Source organism: Limanda limanda, chromosome 5, assembly GCF_963576545.1.
Source record: "Limanda limanda chromosome 5, fLimLim1.1, whole genome shotgun sequence".
In the NCBI taxonomy this organism is placed as follows: domain Eukaryota; kingdom Metazoa; phylum Chordata; class Actinopteri; order Pleuronectiformes; family Pleuronectidae; genus Limanda; species Limanda limanda.
In genome coordinates, this window is record NC_083640.1 from 1,150,183 (window position 1) to 1,158,260 (window position 8,078).

Here is an 8,078-nt window from a genome sequence, read left to right on the forward strand (position 1 = left end):
CCTGCTGGTTCAGACAAAGAGGAAGAACAACAAGTACGGTGAGGGACATGAGACGACTCCACAGCAGCTGACGAAGGCTGACAGGGACGTTCTCCTGAAGCTGGGGAGGCTGGCACTTAAACATCTGAAGGAAGGAAACATCATGTTCTACCAAGAAGACCTGGAGCGGTGTGGTCTTAATGTCACAGAGGCCTCGATGTACTCAGGAGTTTGTACTGAGATCTTCAGAACAGAGTGTGTGATCTTCCAGAAATCAGTCTACTGCTTTGTTCATCTGAGTGTTCAGGAGTTTCTGGCTGCAGTCTACATGTTCCACTGTTACACCAAGAGGAACACAGAAGAACTCAACAACTTCTTGGGAACATATGGGAACACAGACAGTACCTTCTCCCTGGATGACCTCCTGAAGAGAACCATGAACAAATCCCTCACCAGTACAAATGGTCATCTGGACCTGTTTGTTCGCTTCCTTCACGGCCTCAGTCTGGAGTCCAACCAGAGAGTCTTAGGAGGCCTGCTGGGTCGGAGAGGGAACAATCCAAAGATCATCCAGAGAGTCTTAGGAGGCCTGCTGGGTCGGACAGGGAACAATCCAAAGATCATCCAGAGAGTCTTAGGAGGCCTGCTGGGTCGGAGAGAGAACAATCCAAAGATCATCCAGAGAGTCATCACCAACCTGAAGGAGATGAAGAGTGATGACATTTCTCCTGACAGAAGCATCAACATTTTCCACTGTCTGACTGAGATGAACGACCACTCAGTTCATCAGCAGATGAAACAGTTCCTGACGTCAGAGAACAGATCAAAGAAACTCTCTGAGATCCACTGCTCAGCTCTGGCCTACATGCTGCAGATGTCAGAGAAGGTTCTGGATGAGTTGGACCTGAAGCAGTTCAACACATCAGTCCAGGGTCGACAGAGACTGATCCCAGCTGTGAGGAACTGCAGGAAGGCTCGGTGAGTCCAGACATGATCAATAACATGTTCAATCAGTGGAGATGAGTCGTTCTTCAAATACACGCAGTGTTAAATGATCCTCATTGTTTTGGGCAGCACTGGTAGGGTCGCATGATCACGTTTTGTATGAATATTGTGTTTTCTGATTTAATTCTCACAGATTTGATATTTTCTTTAATTACAGTCTCTGGGGTTGTGGACTCTCAGAGACTCACTGTGAAGTCGTGGTCTCAGCTCTGAAGTCAGACCCCTCACATCTGAGAGAACTGGATCTGAGCTACAGCAAGCTGCAGGATTCAGGAGTGAAGCTGCTGTGTTCTGCACTGGAGAGTCCAAACTGTCGACTGGAGACTCTGAGGTCCTTAAATCCTTTTTTACTTTTCAGACTTTCTTTCTTATTGGGTCATTATTTATTTAACTTGTCTCAGTTGTGCTCTGCTCACTGTCCCTCAGTCATCTGTCCCTCACCCAGCCTGTCAGTCACGTCCACCTCATCAACTCCATTCACCTGCACTCACCTGCTCCTGATCACTGAGGAAGTGTCAGTAAATAACATGTGGACTGAGGCCGAGCACTCGTCCTCCTCAGGTTTTCAAAATAAGACACATTGTTATTGAAACACGTTGGACAGTTGATAAGTATAGAAACAAACAGGAAGTGACATCAGGAGCCGTCCCTACTTTAAACAGTGTTTAATTACACAAACCTGCTCAGTGACCAACACACAGAGAAGAAGCTGATGAATGAAACAATGGTCCAACATGTCTGATCTGATATTTATCTTCAGGTCACAGACTGGACTGAGGTCAGCAGCATGTTGAGAGTCTGTGTTGACATGATGACGATCCACAACAACAGGAGGACACATTCTAATATTCATATTTCTTTATCCAGGTTGGAGAGATGCAGTCTGTCAGAGATCAGCTGTTCTTCTCTGGCTTCAGCTCTGAGGTCAAACCCCTCTCATCTGAGAGAACTGGATCTGAGAGGAAACAACCTGCAGGACTCAGGAGTGAAGGAGCTGCTTGATCTACAGCAGAGTCCAACCTGTGGACTGAAGACTCTGAGGTCAGTAGATGGTTGGAGTCAGTCCACGCTGCTTTCATCAGTATTTTACTAAACACAGTCAGTATCACAGATCCAGGGTCTGTGCTCCCAAGCAGGATTTGTGGTTATCAGGTGAACTTCAGGTTTAGTTTTTTCAGTCCTACGAAGCTCGTCCACTTCTTAACGAGGTAAATCACCATGGTAACTTCTGATGAACGGCTAACCTGCTCCAGGTTAAGTTGGAGATCAACCCGTATAGAAGCTCCGCCCACTGACCACAGTGACTCTACACTGTTGTGTGGTGCACGCTCTCCTTAAAGGGACGGATAAGGGAAGTTTAAATCAACGTCTGGTTGGTTCAGTTGATCTCTAACTCACCCAGAACATCTCAATGTCTCCAGACTCATCCTGTCCCCAAAACACCAGATGACCTCAGTCAGCTTCCTGGAGACAGGTCCATGTGTGTGTCCTCAGAGACAGTGAGACAGTGTGTGTCTTCAGAGACAGTGAGACAGTGTGTGTCCTCAGAGACAATGATACAGTGTGTGTCCTCAGAGACAGTGAGACATTGTGTGTCCTCAGAGACAGTAAAACATTGTGTGTCCTCAGAGACAGTGAGACGGTGTGTGTCCTCAGAGACAGTGTGTGTCCTCAGAGACAGTGAGACAGTGTGTGTCCTCAGAGACAGTGAGACAGTGTGTGTCCTCAGAGACAGTGAGACAGTGTGTGTCCCAAGAGACAGTGAGACAGTGTGTGTCCTCAGAGACAGTGTGTGTCCTCAGAGACAGTGAGACAGTGTGTGTCCTCAGAGACAGTGAGACAGTGAGTGTCCTCAGAGACAGTGTGTGTCCTCAGAGATAGTGTGTGTCCTCAGAGTCAGTGTGTGTCCTCAGAGACAGTGAGACAGTGTGTATCCTGAGAGACAGTGTGTGTCCTCAGAGACAGTGGGACAGTGTGTGTCCTCAAAGACAGTGAGACAGTGTGTGTCCTCAGAGTCAGTGAGACAGTGTGTGTCCTCAGAGTCAGTGAGACAGTTTGTGTCTTCAGAGACAGTGTGTGTCTTCAGAGACAGTGTGTGTCCTCAGAGTCAGTGAGACAGTTTGTGTCTTCAGAGACAGTGTGTGTCTTCAGAGACAGTGTGTGTCCTCAGAGTAAGTGAGACAGTGTGTGTCCTCAGAGACAGTGAGACAGTTTGTGTCCTCAGAGTCAGTGTGTGTCCTCAGCCTGACTGTCTGTCAGGTTCAGTTGAGCTGATCTCAGAAAGATCTCCTGGACATGTTGAAGTGTCTTCGTAGTTCAGGCCTCAGTGTTTTCTCAGTGAAGCTGTGAGAGGACAATGAGGACAGACATCTGTCTCATCTGGTCCCAGTTTGTCAGAAGCAGATGTTCATCAACACACAGTGAAACATGTCTTCACCTGTAACAGCAGTAAATCCACCTCTCAGGTGTCCACTCTGCACTTTGACATGCAGAGGACACACACTGAGCTCTTAGCGTGTTCATTCCAACACGTGAACATGAAGCAGAGAGGAAGCTGCTCCACCTCTGAACAGGACTGAAGTCCCTGCTGCTCTTTCTACTGGATGAGCTGCATCACTGACTCACAGCTGATGAAGTGAGTCTCTAGGACACTGATGTCTTCTTCTCTCAACAGGTGGGAGTACTGGGAGGAGTCTGAGTCTGAGGACATGTCTGGGTGGAGCTGAGTGTGAAGAGGACAGTGTGTGTGGACGGAGGCTGAGCTGTGTCCTGAGGATCCAGAGGCTGAAGCAGCAGCAGCTTGTGTGTAGTCTCCAATCTACACAACCCCTAATCTGCATGTGTTTGTGAGATGAAGCCGGAGCACCTGGAGAAAACACGTGGAGAACATGCAGACTCCACACAGGAAGACCCATCTGAACCGGATTCAAACCAGCAACCTTCCTGCCCCGATTGTGTTCATTCACATGAAGAATGTGTTTATTGAAATGACACAACACAAGCAGAATATATAAACCCTCGATAAAGAGTCACATACAGTGTGTTTAAGTTTGTCTTTATTATTGTCCACCTTTGTTACTCAGTCTGTCTCCATGTGTGTAGAACCACATTCTGTGTATATGTTTGTTTATGATCTTAAAGTTCCTGGATTCACGTCACAAAATGATTTAGTTCAACACAAAGTTAAAGATATTTAAATATATATCAGAGCTTCACACCACGACCTTTCTGTTGAGTTATGATTTTACATGTCTCACTGAGGGGCTGCAGCATCGATTCATCTGATGATTATGTTCTTGTTTAATTCATATTTTCTTTTTTTAATTAATAGCAATCAGAGAAATCATACATTTTGTTTTCAGTAAAGTTGATGTCTTCAAATCATTTACAAATATATAAACAGAAAAGAATCTTTGATTATCAAAATAAAGTTTGGGTTTTAATGTGTTTGCAGAAATGATTAAAGGACTGTTTTCACTTTGTCATGGTGGATTATTAAACGTAGAATAATTACATTTTGTGAAGCTGCTGTAGTTGTTGATTGATTTTCCATCAATCGATTGGTTGATAACATCTGGATTTGTTGCACATTTGCAGGTTTAGTATAATATTCAACAAATATATTAAACATTACACACATATCCAGGTGAAAAAGCAGGAACCAAAGGAGGTTGGAATGAGTTGTCGAGGTGGAGAACTCATCAAGTTATCCTGGACAATGGAAAATTATATTTTTATAGTTACCCATGACCCCTACTTCAGAATCAGAATCAGAATTCTTTTATTTGCCAAGTATATTTGCACATACAGGAAATTGCCTTGGTGTCATTGGTCCGTCTTCAAGTCTGTCCTGCAGTCCGTCCTCAAGTCCGTCCTCCAGTCTGTCCTCAAGTCCGTCCTCCAGTCCATCCTCAAGTCCGTCCTCCAGTCCATCCTCCAGTCTATCCTCCAGTCTATCCTCCATTCCGTCCTCCAGTCTGTCCTCAAGTCCGTCCTCCAGTCCATCCTCAAGTCCATCCTCCAGTCTATCCTCCAGTCTATCCTCCATTCCGTCCTTCAGTCTGTCCTCCAGTTGGTCTTCAAGTCCGTCCTCCAGTCAGTCCTCAAGTCCGTCCTCCAGTCCATCCTCCAGTCTGTCCTCAAGTCCGTCCTCCAGTCTGTCCTCAAGTCTGTCCTCCAGTCCGTCCTCAAGTCCGTCCTCCAGTCAGTCCTCAAGTGCGTCCTCCAGTCCATCCTCAAGTCCGTCCTCCAGTCAGTCCTCAAGTGCGTCCTCCAGTCCGTCCTCAAGTCCGTCCTCCAGTCAGTCCTCAAGTGCGTCCTCCAGTCCGTCCTCAAGTCCGTCCTCCAGTCAGTCCTCAAGTGCGTCCTCAAGTCCGTCCTCCAGTCTGTCTTCATGTCCGTCCTCCAGTCTGTCCTCAAGTCTGTCCTACAGTCCGTCCTCCAGTCTGTCCTCCAGTCCATGAGGACTGCAGGAATCGAACCTGTGACCCTCAGCTCAGGTGCCACCTGCAGGAGAGAAAGTGACTTTGCACCTTGTCAGCGCTGATGTTGTTTAATCAGAACAGACGAGCTGCTGAAGGGAAACAGGAAGAAGAACTAAAACAGCTTTTCTGCTCATTAGAGAAACTCTTAAGTGATTATCAATCCAACATTGACCTGCTGCAGTTCACTGGTTCTTCTGTGTCCTGCAGCCGGACCTCAGCAGATCTGATCTGCTGAGGTCCGGCTGCAGGACACAGGCGAGAAGGAAATGTAGAAACTGCAGAAAAGCTTCTACAAGTAAAATGAGTTGAGAGGATAACAAGTTATAAAGGTTATTTTGATTTGATATCATTTACTGTTTACTCTCCCCCGAAAAGCTTCATCTAATGTAATCTTATCCCAGACTGACACACATACACACACACACACTCACACACACACTGTGAGAGGGGGGGGGTCTGATTGGGGGTCGTGTGGAGGATAAAAAGGTCAGATTGACGACTGACACTGACAGACATCACAGGAGGAGAATAACTGTCACACACCTAAACCTGCCTGTGTGTGTGTGTGTGTGTGTGTGTGTGTGTGTGTGTGTGTGTGTGTGTGTGTGTGTGTGTGTGTGTGTGTCTGGGGCTGACCCGGTGTTGGATCGATACTCGGCCCATCACAGCTGACACGTGTGGAACCTGAACCTCATCCTGCCACTGACTGACAGACGCCGCTAGGCCCCGCCCACTCCCAGCTCCGCACCTGAGACCACAGGTGAGCAGGAGAGGCTCCTCCCATCATCCTCTGCTTCCTGGACCTGAAGAGCTGCAGATGTTTCACAGTTTCCTGCTGAATCTTGGAGATAAACTCTGGTTGTTAATAACTTCAGTGTTTTGAACTGCTCATTTATTCAGATCTTCACCAAAGTTTAAATCTAATTATTTGTTAGATGACACAAAGCTCTGTTAATGCAGAATATTACTTTTACACAACATGTTTATACAAATATGACTTGTGCATAGCTGCAGGTGAGAAGCTGTGAGCTGTCAATCACTCGTGTTGTCTGAGCTTTTCAGTCTAGCTGCTACAAAAAGCAGAAGAAGATAAACACGAGTGGAGCCTCCACAACGAGATGTATACAAAACACACACACACACAGACACACACACACACACACACACACACACACACACAGGACGGAGTGTGCTGTGTGTGTCTGTGAGGCTCGTTAACTGTCTCTGGAAGCGATGGTGGAACCAGCAGCATCATCTCAGCTGCTCAACAGATCCACTCGTGTTCCTGTTGTTATCAGATTTCATTATATTCTTTCATCTTCATCAACCTTATTAAGATGGGAAATTAGAAAACATCTTAAAACTCATTTGAATGTGTAAAATGATGATTTTACATTTGTCTGGCACAGAAGGAAAGTGAAGAAGTAGCGTGAGGATGTTTGAACTCCACAGAAGAAGAAGAAGGAGGAGGAGCCTCCAGCGTCTGACTCGTTTCCAGCCGGAGTCCAAACCTCGTTTCATTCAGTGTCCTCGCTCCAGACTGTAAATAAAGATGGACGACATGACGGCTCCCAGAAGTGAAGCCAAAGTTAATTGATGAGCTGAGACGCATGATTGGTTGAGCGCATGTAGGGGCGGGGCCTCAACTCCATAGCTCCATACACAATCACAAGATGGCAGCACCCACATCTCTCTATTGTGACTAAACACTTGATTTATAAACGTAGAACATTCTGTGAACCGTCTCCATCTTCATCACATTAGAGTCATGATGTCATGTTACTGTCACAGTTTCAATAAAGTTCTTCATTTCAGTGTTTGAGTCGTTATTATTAAATCATAATTCAACACATCCAACCTGAGTCGTATCCAAACATCAGGTCCTCAGAGTCTGATCAGTGGGCTGGACCCCCCCGACACGCTCCACAGAGAGGTCAGAGGTCAGAGGTCGACAGGAGACACAGAGACGGGAGAGAGAGAGAGAGAGAGAGAGAGAGAGAGAGAGAGAGAGAGAGAGAGAGAGAGAGAGAGAGAGAGAGAGAGAGACGTGGTTGTGCTGCTACAAGTGACAAAATGTACTTGTTAGTTCCTCTTGTTAATTTATACTAATATTTTATATGTGATTTATGAAACCAAGTAAAAACATTATGTTCAGATTCTTTTCTCACCGTAATAAAGTTTTCGAACCGAAACTTGTGCAGATTTGTATTTTCTTGATTCCTCAGGATTCATCTTCCTCCCACAGAATCATCTCTCCTGTCTCCTCAACTCCCTCGTCTCCCTCACATGGAAAATAATACTCCCTGCTTCCCTCCATCTTTCCTCCCCCCCAGACTGGTTCTAAAAATAAGCAGCAGGTTTGTGCCCCCCCGTTCCTCCTCCCTCCTTAACCTCGTCCTGGTCTGCAGCTGATCTCCCTCGGCCGGACCCTCAGGAACCGGACCCTCAGGAACCGGACCAACCGGACGCCGAGGCCGAAGCATGTATCACTGTCAGGCTAAATGTGGAATCAGCATTTCTGAGCCCGCCAGACACCCCCCTCCCCCCCTCCCTCCCTCCCCCCTGGCCGGGCCTCACCCTTACCTGGTCCGTCCAGAGGAGACACCCCCC

The 8,078-nt window shown here is 46.8% G+C and overlaps 1 long non-coding RNA gene across 1 annotated transcript; it reads left to right on the forward strand.

Annotated features, from left to right (window-relative positions):
• Nucleotides 1-1,860: 1,860 nt before the first annotated feature.
• LOC133002250 (uncharacterized) lies at nucleotides 1,861-4,466 on the forward strand. Its single transcript, XR_009678242.1, has 2 exons — nucleotides 1,861-2,025; nucleotides 3,659-4,466. It is a non-coding gene; the product is annotated as an uncharacterized LOC133002250 (long non-coding RNA).
• The last annotated feature ends 3,612 nt before the right edge of the window (nucleotides 4,467-8,078 follow it).